The 11739-nt window shown below is 37.5% G+C and overlaps 1 long non-coding RNA gene across 5 annotated transcripts; it reads left to right on the forward strand.

Annotated features, from left to right (window-relative positions):
• Positions 1-1401: 1401 nt before the first annotated feature.
• Positions 1402-10527, forward strand: LOC140588878 (uncharacterized). 5 transcript variants are annotated; one of them, XR_011990119.1, is made up of 13 exons: positions 1402-1536; positions 2009-2114; positions 2193-2368; positions 5212-5318; positions 5398-7659; positions 7743-7784; positions 7865-7936; positions 8007-8072; positions 8183-8275; positions 8366-8474; positions 9646-9694; positions 10078-10148; positions 10372-10527. It is a non-coding gene; the product is annotated as an uncharacterized lncRNA (long non-coding RNA). The 5 variants fall into 5 exon arrangements; XR_011990120.1 differs by having other exon boundaries at positions 5398-6964; positions 7544-7659; positions 9646-10148; XR_011990118.1 differs by having other exon boundaries at positions 9646-10148.
• The last annotated feature ends 1212 nt before the right edge of the window (positions 10528-11739 follow it).

Genomic DNA, 11739 nt, shown 5'->3' on the forward strand with positions numbered 1-11739 from the left:
GCGTGTTCATATGGCAATCCATTTTAACATTTAATCAAGTCACACTCCTATCCGTAATTACATTTTAGATATACATAATATCATTTCTCCTAGTCAAAATTATATTCGTACTACAGTAGTCAGAATGGCAATTAGATATCCACAATTGCATTCTTACTAGTAGAAAATGTATTTCAAGATATCTAAAACTTTATTTCTCCTAGTCACAATTCTATTTAAGATATCTTTAAATCTTTACGAAGTATAAGTGGCCGTTTTGACATCTAATCGCTGGATATGTATTGCAGATATACGTAATTGAATTCTTCCTAGTCAAAAAGAGCATTTCAGATATCCACAATGACGTTCTTCCTATCCACAATTGTCATTTCAGATATCCACAACGTCATTCTTCCTACACTGTTAAAAATTGCTGTTAATTCACGGCAAAATTTTAACAGTATAATCCTGTTATGCTCAAAAACAGTGCATTGCTGTTTTTTTATGGTTGGTGAAATTATGTAGACAAAATTTAACAGGATTTTACCGTATTTACTGCACGAAGGCAAAAAAACAGTACTTAACAGTATTTCAGGAACAGAAAACTGCAGAGCACACGTGGATTTTCATCCATCTTTATTCTGAGACTTAACCGGTAAGTGCACATTTGCCTTGCTCCTTTTAAACAAAATACACCTTTGCAATTGCAAATAATTGTGGAAACTGATATTGTAACATTTTATACGTTAATTTCAGTTTAAAATACGTCAACGTGCCAACTGCTTCATAGAATGGAGCTGGATTTCCCATTCAAATATTCCCCGATTATAAGGAGTTCAATTAAACATCATATACTATAAACTCGTCTGCAAAGTAAGCCTTTATACACCGTAGCAACAAATTGATATTTATGTCTCAATAGCACGCTGAATTTATCGTCATCTCGTTTGCTATTTTTAGCTTGCTATCTTTTCATTTATTGCCTAATATACTTTAAATGTAGTATATTAGACACTTAACGTTTATTTCGGTAACAGTGCTTGTAAATTTGGGTAAGCTTGTTCTAATTTGTACATAACTGTATTTTGAGGAGTTTTTCTGTACTAGTGTTGCTGTTTTGTTTCTTTAATGTTGGCTGTATTTTGGATTGCTTCAATCAAAGTTAGTTTGATAGAATAAGTCACACAATTGAATACTTAGTAAGAATAATTCCTGTTCAAAAGTGTAGTGCTTGTTTGTATTGTAGTGCTAATTTGTCCAGTACAGCAGGCTAATACCCCTATCTCACCTACGCGGTTTCGCGCGGTGGCCATAAGTACGGTTCATCATAATTCACCGCGAGTTTTTGGCTCTGTGAGTACGTTTCCATCTTTCCGCGCTAAAAATTAAACATGTTTAAACATGCTTAATTTTTTTAACAGGTGTTCTAACGAAACATCCTACCCATCGAAATGATCTACTCACTGCTACTACGCATGCGCAGACCAAAATTTCGCGAATCTTCTGGAAGCTTACCAATTGTTTGTCGATCTATCCTACCTAGTGCTGAAGTTTGAGGTAAGTGTTACTGTATTTCAGTAATATGTATGCTTTTCTTAGCCTTACTACATTAATCCATTTATTACAGTTTACGGCATAGGTATTTACTGTCAACATTTTATAAGTTGTATATTTTGCATGTGTGACTTTTAATCTTGTACAGGCCATTGTAGCCATGCACGAGTAATGACCGTCTTGTGAAATCTTTGCATCAGGCTGTGTCTCTTTCGGGCATTAAATGATGCATATAGAATAAATGTTAACATTTCCATAAATTTGATATACGACTTCTAAATACAACATGTTAAATGATGACATGGTATAACGTTATAAGTTTAATAAACGGATGGGTGTAACATATACGGTGTATATACCATTCATGCCAAGTAATATGTTGCTTTTGTTGACATAGTGTGTAATAAATAAACTGTTAATTTAATGTGCTAATTAGAACTTGTTTATTTTGCTTTTTTAATCTATGGAAAAAAAGTGGGAAGAAATTTTCAACTTTTTGTCTGCGGGATCATACCCTGATGGGTATGATAAGTCTCAGAGACAAGGCCTCAGGAGATATTCCTCCAAATTCACTCTGAAGGGTTAGTATAATAAACACTATATATCTGATGTTCTATCAATTTAATTCTGGCATTAAATAAGTATTACTTTCAATATAGAAGGGTAACTCTTCTTTGGAAGTCGGAGGGTCATCAAGACCAAAAAGGAGGCAAGGGAGCTGTTCAAGGAGTTCCACTCCTCTCCTATTGGCGGGCACACAGGTGTATTGAAAACCCGCACTGCCATGTGCTCCAGATTTTACTGGCTTGGCATGTCTGTGGATGTTGACAACTGGGTATGTTTTTTCCATATTATTGTTTTTTTAAATAAAAATAATATTTATTTTAAATAACTAAAATATTGTGTATGGTTTTTACTTTGATTATTTTCATGTTAAAGGTTTTGGAGTGCGATAAATGCCAAAAGGTTGGCAAACCTTTGACTGTTGCTCAGCCACTCCAGTGTATTAAGGTAAATGTGTAATAGTAGACAAAAAAATCTCACAATTTACTTTGGGACCCTCATTGACTCTTTTGTGCAGCAACATAAGCAATCCATTTGCTATTGAGCAATGTTTGTTAGTTTGGATGATTTGTTTATTTATATTTTGAAAAATTGCTTGTCTAAAAGGTGTCTGCTGTCTGGGACCTTATTGGAATTGACCTGACGGGCCTGTAGGAATTATTAGCTCAAATAAATTTTAATATTCTCCACCAATATGTTTGAAATTAATGAAAGTTTAATTAAGTATTATTTAATGCTGATCATTAACCAATTGTTATTCCGAATGGTCGGCTCCTCCAAACTCAATTGAAGTATCCCCGTAAGTCTGTTAATGTGAGACTTAAACGGGATTGACTAATTACCAATACCACTTATAACCTAGGTTAGAAGGCTCGTCCAGCGAGCTGCATCATCAGGTAATGTAAACGATTGGTAGCGAAGCTCCCCTCACAGCCGATGAGAGAGAGTCTCGCGATGTTTCAGGCGAGTTTGAGGTTCAGAGCGTGTAGCAAGATCGCACAGAGGCAGGAACTTAGTGTGAGTACTCAATGGCGGAGGCTGAAGTTGTGTAAAAGACATGCATTTATTCCTAACTAACACTACAACTAACATAAGACAGACATTACACCTAACACAAACAATAAACACGAAATAACGGAATAAAACAAACGATGTAATTATGAAAATGCAATGACCAGATTTAAATGAGTAACCTTAAATGGGAAATACTGTTCTGCAAAGCAAACATAGTTTGTGGAAACACGACCCTAAAGTCTTATAGCAGGTTAAACAGAACAGCTTAAGTTGTTAGAATGAAAGGAAGTTGGTTTACTTGGTTGAAGAGTGGGGGGGGGGTCTTGGCAGTTGATGGCAGAGCTGCTGAGCTGATGGCACTCAGGAAGGCGCGGCGTTTGGAGCAGTGGAGTGGAGTCCCTTTAGATTCTCTCTCCTGGTGAAGCTTTGTCTTGGGTGCTGTTCTCTGTTCAGCTGGGCCTTCACCGGAGGGCTTCTTGTGGGCTTCTCTCCTCCCGGGCTGATGTTCTCCTTCGGGCTGGCGGTTATTCTCTACGCTGGCTGGCGGTTGTTCTGCTCGCCTTTGTTCTGAGGTGCCAGGATTTTATGCTGTAAAGTTCATGAATAGGGATGACCAGGAATTCGACTCCTGGCCCAATGGTTGGCCATCCATTTGGCGGGCTTTCGGAAGGGGGTCTGTATCAGTCCTTTTGAGATTTATGGCCCGACTGATTCTCCCTTTACTGATGATTTTCATTAAGCTGTTCTAACTTTTGATACATCCACTTTTATGGTAATCACTGACCAGATTTGGAATCAGGGGTGATTAACAATCAGTTTGACACCAAACATGCCATACCAGCTTCACAGGTACAGTACATACCTCATACCCTCTGTATTAATTGATTAAACAATTAATTATTTTATCTATGTGACTGATTCACATCAGTATAGGATACAGGTGTTTTGGGTTGCACCTCAACAGATGTTACACTTTGTGCAGATATTACATCGAATATTCATATTGCAAACAGCACATCTTATCCATAGATAGGCGTGGCCGTTAGTTTGTGGTAATATCAATATAAGTTGCACATCTGGAAACAACATATTTTGTTTGGTGTGGCTTGTGCCAATTCATCTTCTCCAGAATGGATAAGATACACCTTAATTCAGTTTTTTTAACATAGCATGGTAGAAACAAAGAAACTTGGTGACTGTCCACCAAGATCAGATAAGGACCACAAAGGAATGTTGGAAGAGAAGGGAGGGTTTTTAACAAAGCAGACTCTATAAAAGTTAGGACACATTGATTACACTCACTTTCCAGATTCTTCTGGTATACCATGAGAACATATATACAATGGTAGCTATACCAATCTATTTATTTAAATTTATATGTGTTCAAGAGCAAAGGGGTGAAATAGGTGATACTCCGTGAACATGGTTATAAGGGTGGCACACAAAACACTAAGATTGTCTAAGGACACATACAAACATAACGTATCTGTATATTGAGACTAGTAGTCATGAGTAAATCAATATACAGGGTATACAAAAGCCCAACTTAAATGAAATTTCCTTTAGGGTGTTCGTCTGTTGGGTGAGTGAGATGTAAGGCAGAGTGTATGTGGAGGGGGGTTGTGTGCCAAGTCAAGGGCAATAAAAGTTGCTGTGCTGGCCTCCATGGTTATCTGTGTGTGTGTGTTTATGTGTGTAACCCCCCTTTGGTGCCTCTCGTACCAGGCTCGGCCTTGTCTCAGGCCACCTGGAATTTAGGCCCTGTGATATGTGCATGTGTGATCATACAGGCCCATTGCCAAAAACATCAGAAGGCCACCAATACATTTTGACTGCCACTGATTACTTTTCAAAGTGGGTCGAAGCATATCCATTAAAAACAAAATCTGCTGGAGAGGTTGGACGGTATCTGTGCTCCATAATATATACTGTAGGCATGGATGCCCCAAACGAATCCTGTCTGACCAAGGCAGGGAATTTGTTAATGAAGTAAGCTTTTATTTTATATTCACAGTAATAATTATTAATACTCTCTATGTACTGTATCTGTCTATGTATCTGAATAAAATAATTACTGTTACTTTTCTTGCTGTTGTTAAGCTAAACCAGAAGCTGTGTCAGGTGCTAGGGGTTGAGAGGAGTGTGACTGCAGCCTATCATCCCCAGACAAACGGTCTGGATGAGAAAACTAATGACAACATTAAACGGTAAGTATTATTTGAAGGTTCCCTAGGGTACATTTATTTACAATATTAATTTTTTTTAGTAATCATGCTTGCGTTTTAGAGCCCTTAGGAAATTAGTCAACGACCAGCAGAACAACTGGGACTTGTTTCTGGACGCCACACTTTTTTCATTGAGGTCCAAAATTCACACTACAACAAAGCACTCTCCATTTCTACTTATGTATGGGAGAGAAGCAGTGTTCCCCTCAGAGGTTCCAGTTGACTTGCCGGTGAGTGTTTACTTACAGCTCTGTGTGTAAATTTATATTATTATATATTATGAATAATGAAGATTTGATGCCACATCATATAAATTAGAAGTAGATGATAAATGATGAAATAATTAACTTATTTGGAGTTATTTGTTGTGCTAGTTCATAGAGGCATTGCTTAGCATGCCTATGACATTTCCATGATTAGTGGTTACATCCTGGTATTTCAGTTTTCTCCCATAGCCTAAAGACTTGTATGTTAGGTGAACTGAAGATGTGAAATTGTTCATGTATGTCTTGTGTGTTACTCAGACTCTGTCGGTGACCTTGACTTCAGGAGGCAGTGATTAGCAGTAGTGTGTGTGGTTTAACAATAACTGTTGCGTAGTTGTTCTGTTGTATTTGCCATGCTTTTGGCCCTGTTATTTGTAGATTACTGTTTCTGCAACAGATGTACTGTCACGTTCCGAGGGCAGGCGAACCGGAAAGTAGGTGAATCGAGCCGTACTCACAGGTAAACGGGGTTTTATTGACGGACAAGCAGAGACATCAACGGACAATACAATAACAAGTCTGGGAACCTGAGGGAGACGCGAACTCATATACACAGGACAAGGCAAAAGAAACAGGAAACAGCTGGGCACAATCGGGGAAGCACACGTGGATAATGAAGGGGCGTGGCACACACTAGGATCGTACGGAGCCGGGCGTGACATACTAGTTTTATATTTATTTCTTTTTATTAAAAAATAACTTTCTTATGGTTAATGTCTAAGTTGTTAAGCATATTGTTACATTTGCACTTTTAATTGTAGCTCACCACCATTATTCTTCCTGAGGAGGATAGTTACGTAGAATTTTTAAATCAGAAAAATAAAAAAATGGAGTCTGTTAGAAAAACAGCCGATGAGAACATAGAAAAGTCTCAGCAAAAACAAAGGGATGCATATGACAGGAAAGCCCAGAAGAAGTACAGAAATGTGGTGTACAGTCCTGGTGATGAGGTTCTGCTTCTCAACATGAGGAAACGTGGGAGAAAAGGAGGAAGAATGGAGCCAGATTTCTCAGGGCCGTACATTATTGTGTCCATTAGTGGTAAAGTAGTTACCCTAAAAGATTTTGAGGGAATGACTTTGAAAAACAAGTACAATACCAGCCACCTCAAGACCTACAGAAGAGGCCAGTGCACAGATTCAGTTTCTATCCTGGAATCTGAAGTGAGGAAGACAGAAGCTGATCAGCAGGATGCTTCTTCAGAAATTTCTTCAGAAAAAAAACAAGTTCCTTCACGGCCTTCAGTCATCTGTTTTGCATCAGCCAAAAAAGAGGAAACATTGCATGCCTCCAAAGAGGTTAAATCATGTGCTGAGGCAATACTGAAGATCCAGACAGATGCCACAAACACACAAGATGAAGGTCCTAACATGAACGTTCTTGTTGCCAGTTTGGCGCCAGTTCTTTCTGTGCATGATGTTGACCTTTTGGCTGTTCTGTCCAATTGGTCATTTGTTGCCAGTTTGGCCCCGGTTCTTATTGTACATGATGTTGGCCTGTTGGCTGAATGTGAAGTACAGGGGCTGTACAAACTACCCTAAATAACTGAAAAACATTCGGCATAATTAATGAGGTGACAAATTATTATAAAGAAAAATGAAATTTTAAGACTGCAAATTTTTTAAATTGACTTGTATAAGGAGGAAAATTTTGAAGGGATGTTATCTTTATGAATTTGGTTAGAATGAACTAAAATAATTCCATACATAAATATATCTAAATAGTGTTCCAAGACTCATAAACGCTTTTAGCCCCAATCATTTCTGATTAGGGTTACTCAGCCTGTTTCATACAAACAGGATAAAAGGTCAATCAATCCTTACATGTCCATCCCCTGTACATTATTGCCTTTTCAAGACTATAAGAGCCCGTTGGCCATCTTCAACTGTTCACAGATTACGTTAAAACCATACATACAAATATATATTTCTTTCTTTCCAGTCATGAAGCTGTGGGCTGCAAGAGATCATGGGCAGGTGGAAGCAGTTGTGGGACCATACAAGCTCTATGACACTTCCTTCAGGACACTGCAAGGAACTAATTGGCTTGCTGATGAGGTTGGAGTGAAACACTGTTATTACTGTTAATCAAATTTGTTTTATGCTTTTAATTAATTCAATTGAATTTTTATTCAATACAGGTCATTGATGCATATCTCCATCATGTTATAAAGAAACAACAGGCAAGAAAGATTTTCAGTTGGAGAGCTGTTTATTGCCAGTTAATTCTGTTTATGTTAATACTCGTGTTAATTTTTAACAGAAACCTGTACACCTGCTGTCAGCAGTGGTTTCAAGTTTGTTATTTGCTGGACAGTACAGACATGGGATGAAGGTAATACATGTATAAGGTGGCAAGTAATATATACATCATTTAGTAACTTGCATTAAAACCTTTCAAACAGATGAAACTGCCAGATGAGGACATTTGGCTATGTCCAGTGAATTTTGGGGTTCACTGGATGCTTCTGGTACATTGTTTTTGGTTCTTTTTGCATGTTTTCATTTAATTATGTTGTAGAAGAGGAGCAAAATATTTCAAAGTACAGTTAATGTTGTTTGTGTATGTGCAACATTTTAGATTGTCACCATGTCAGAGAAGGTCATCCGTCTCATTGATCCAGATCGAGGGAAAGGAAGGCCACTATGATCGAAAGATTCAACGTAGCTGGAGGTAACAAAACTTACGAAGAGAGTCTGGCTCACAATTGTTGCCAGTTTTCCTTTTTAGCAGACTGTATTCTGTATCTGTGTTGAACAACAGGAACTTTCTAAGACTTAAAGGATATGATGATGGGGGTGAATGGCAGTTCCAGACATTGGAGCACAACAAGCAGAAAGACTCCCAGAGTTGTGGAGTTCTGCTATTGAAGGTAATTACAGTCGAACCTCGTTACAACGTACCGCGTTTATAACGTTTACACCAATACAACGTTCAAATTTCGATGTCCCGAATTCGCGTAATGCATTATTCCATTTGCCGGTATCGCTTAGAACGTACACCTTTACAGCGTAAACTTCGATATAACGTATGATTTTCAGAGGAAAATAGGCAAATTGACCTTCGTTACAACGTACAGCCTCATCTTCCGAGCGCGCGCACAATTCAGAATCGGCTGTTGCCGGCCATCTACATCGCTTAGCAACACCTAACTGTATGAACCTATCCTCACGAAGCATTCCACACCGGCCGGACTCCTTGCATGCAGCCCCCGTTTTTTCATGGTTTTGCATGGTGTCATGCTGCCGCATATCAAGCAAGATGCCTGCTAAAAGGAAACGGATTTCGCTGACCGACAAGGTGGAAATAATTCAGAATTATACATGGCAGCCTTATACTGCCGACGCGAACTAAGTTCTGAAACTGTGTGGTTATTGGGGTAATTGTGTGACATATAGTGAAAGAAATTAACAAAAGACAGATGTCTAACACATGTATCGAAATTTATTTCAGCCAATTGAATCATATACAGGTGCATAATTTCGGTTTGACATTAGGTTACAGTAAGGCGATTTGAACGATAAGCCGGCAGTGGATTTTGCGTTATGTCGGCTGTCTATGAGTAACTGATATTAACCTAGTTTGAAGAATATAGTTCCTATTATATTCTTCAAACTACACAAGCTGTATGTCATAGTGTCTACTTGAGGGGTGTTTTCTAAAAGTTTTTTATATACATTTTGTGTTCTATCATTCATTTCGAGGGACTTGGTTACAACGTACTATGGTTATAACGTACAAATTCTTAATTCCCCCGAGGTACGTTGTAACGAAGTTCGACTGTATAAGCCTTTCTTTATGATTTGAGGTTTTTAACTAAAGCTGGTCAAACAGACACATTTCAAAAATGTTGAAGGGTTGATTCATGTCATAATGTGTAATCACTATATTACAAAATCGTAATGGTAACAGTTTTAAGGTCTTGTTCTTAAATTAAATTAGTTTACTTGTTTGTATTACGTGTGAGCAGTTAAACTAGTCATGAGTCTACAGATATTCAGGACATTATGTTTAGGAAAGATAATTCAAGGGTTCTTTTACAGTTTGCGGAGAACTACCTCACAAAAGGAGGGCTAATGGATGTGTTGACCAGTGAGTCTCATAAGGATTGTTCTGCAAAAGTTCTGTTAATGTTAAAGGAGCATCCCAATGTTCTAAGGTCCAATACTTGTTTGAAATGATATCTGATTAACATCTTTGATATTGCATTTTGGAAAACCTAACATGATGCAACACACTTTCAAATTTTAAGTTAGGTTTGCTTGAAGAATTATTTTGTCAGAAGCCGCAAATATTAACATACTAGCAATAAAATAATTGAAAGGAAATTAAATATTGAGTGAAGATTATTTTCTTATTTTGAATAACAGCAGTATGTTACATCTAACACTACTATTGCTTTTTCAAAATACTGAAAATTAATCAAATGACTCATGTTAAAGCTTGTATATTAATGAGAACAACTGTGATTATAGGCAATGCAGAGGATTATTGCTTGGTTTGTTCCATGCTGGAAGATGATCCCAACAAAAGCACAATTGAAATGGTAACAATATTTCAACATGTACCATGCACAATAATATAATATCCTACTATGCTCATTTTCACTCTTCATAATTTTGTTCTTGGGGTCTAGTAATATAACTTAACAAGTAACATATTAACTGCTTCTACACCTGCTTGGCCGCATTGGACCAAATAGTTAATTGAATTAGTCACTATTATTACTGTTTCCATATTCAGACTAATCGTTATGTTTTATTTTTCAGGTGCAGTGTGATATGTGCAGTCGCTGGGCACATTTTCAATGTGCAAAATAAAATGAAAAAATTGAAATAGCATATGTTTGTAAAAAATGTATAGATAAATAAGTATTGTTCTTTGGTCTTTGTTGGAGTGTTTTATTGTTCATTAATGTATGTAAATTAAAGCCTTTTTATTCTTCCTATAATGTGCTATTGTTTTATTTGAAATGCCCTCAAATAAGGTGCTTTATGGACCTTAAAAGCTTCACCTAATATGTTCAATAGAAAATATTACACATACTTTATAATGTTGTATGTAATATATATTTTGTTATACTATACTGTATATAATGTGTCAGCTTTGCAGTATATTTCAGTCCTTGGAAATGTGTTACTGATGTACCCATATGCATTATGAAGGTAGGATGTTTAGTTAGTGTTATTTACCCCATCGAGATGATCTACCCATATGCATTATGAAGGTAGGATGTTTAGTTAGTGTTATTTACCCCATCGAGATGATCTACCCATGTGTATAATAAAGGTAGGATGTTTAGTTAGTGTTATGTACCCCATCGAGATGATCTACCCATGTGTATAATAAAGGTAGGATGTTTAGTTAGTGTTATGTACCCCATCGAGACGATCTACCCATGTGTATAATAAAGGTAGGATGTTTAGATAGTGTTATGTACCGCATCGAGATGATCTACCCATGTTTATAATAAAGGTAGGATGTTTCGATAAGGTAGCACCAATCGATAGATATATCTGTCGAAATAAACTACAGTAGGGAAGCTTGCGGTCCTTACAGAACTTCGCGGAACGCCAGCGGAACGTCGGCGGGCAATCGCGGCACCTCACGGTGCCTAACTCCGCATCTCACCGTGAGTCAAACCGCATAGGTGAGATAGGGGTATAATCGACATTTTATTTTAGTGGAGATTTTTTGTTGTTGAAATTTTTTGAGTTACGTATTTTTTGTGGCCAAAGACTGACCATTTTGACTTGTCAGCATGTTTGCATGTCAGTTATGTGGGCAACAATGCAGTAGCCTACTCCAGTAGCCTATGTGAAACACATGAGGATTCACAGCAATATCCCTGACTTGTTTCTTCATTGTTGCATCCAGGACTGTATCAGGAAGTTCACAAAATTAGCAGCTTTGAAATCACATCTTTACAGACACCACAATGCATGTGTGGTGGTGCCTACATCACATTTGTACCCTGTAGTAGACCTTGCATGCCATGTGGACTTGTGTAGTGCCAAATGTGATACACTAACACAGTTTTATTCCCATCTTAAAGTGCACATTAAAGAGGGACGAAGAGTGACATGCCCCTTTAAGCACTGTGATAAATCATTTTCAGTGATATCTACCTTTACCTC

The sequence above is a fragment of the Paramormyrops kingsleyae genome, chromosome 4, assembly GCF_048594095.1.
Source record: "Paramormyrops kingsleyae isolate MSU_618 chromosome 4, PKINGS_0.4, whole genome shotgun sequence".
In the NCBI taxonomy this organism is placed as follows: domain Eukaryota; kingdom Metazoa; phylum Chordata; class Actinopteri; order Osteoglossiformes; family Mormyridae; genus Paramormyrops; species Paramormyrops kingsleyae.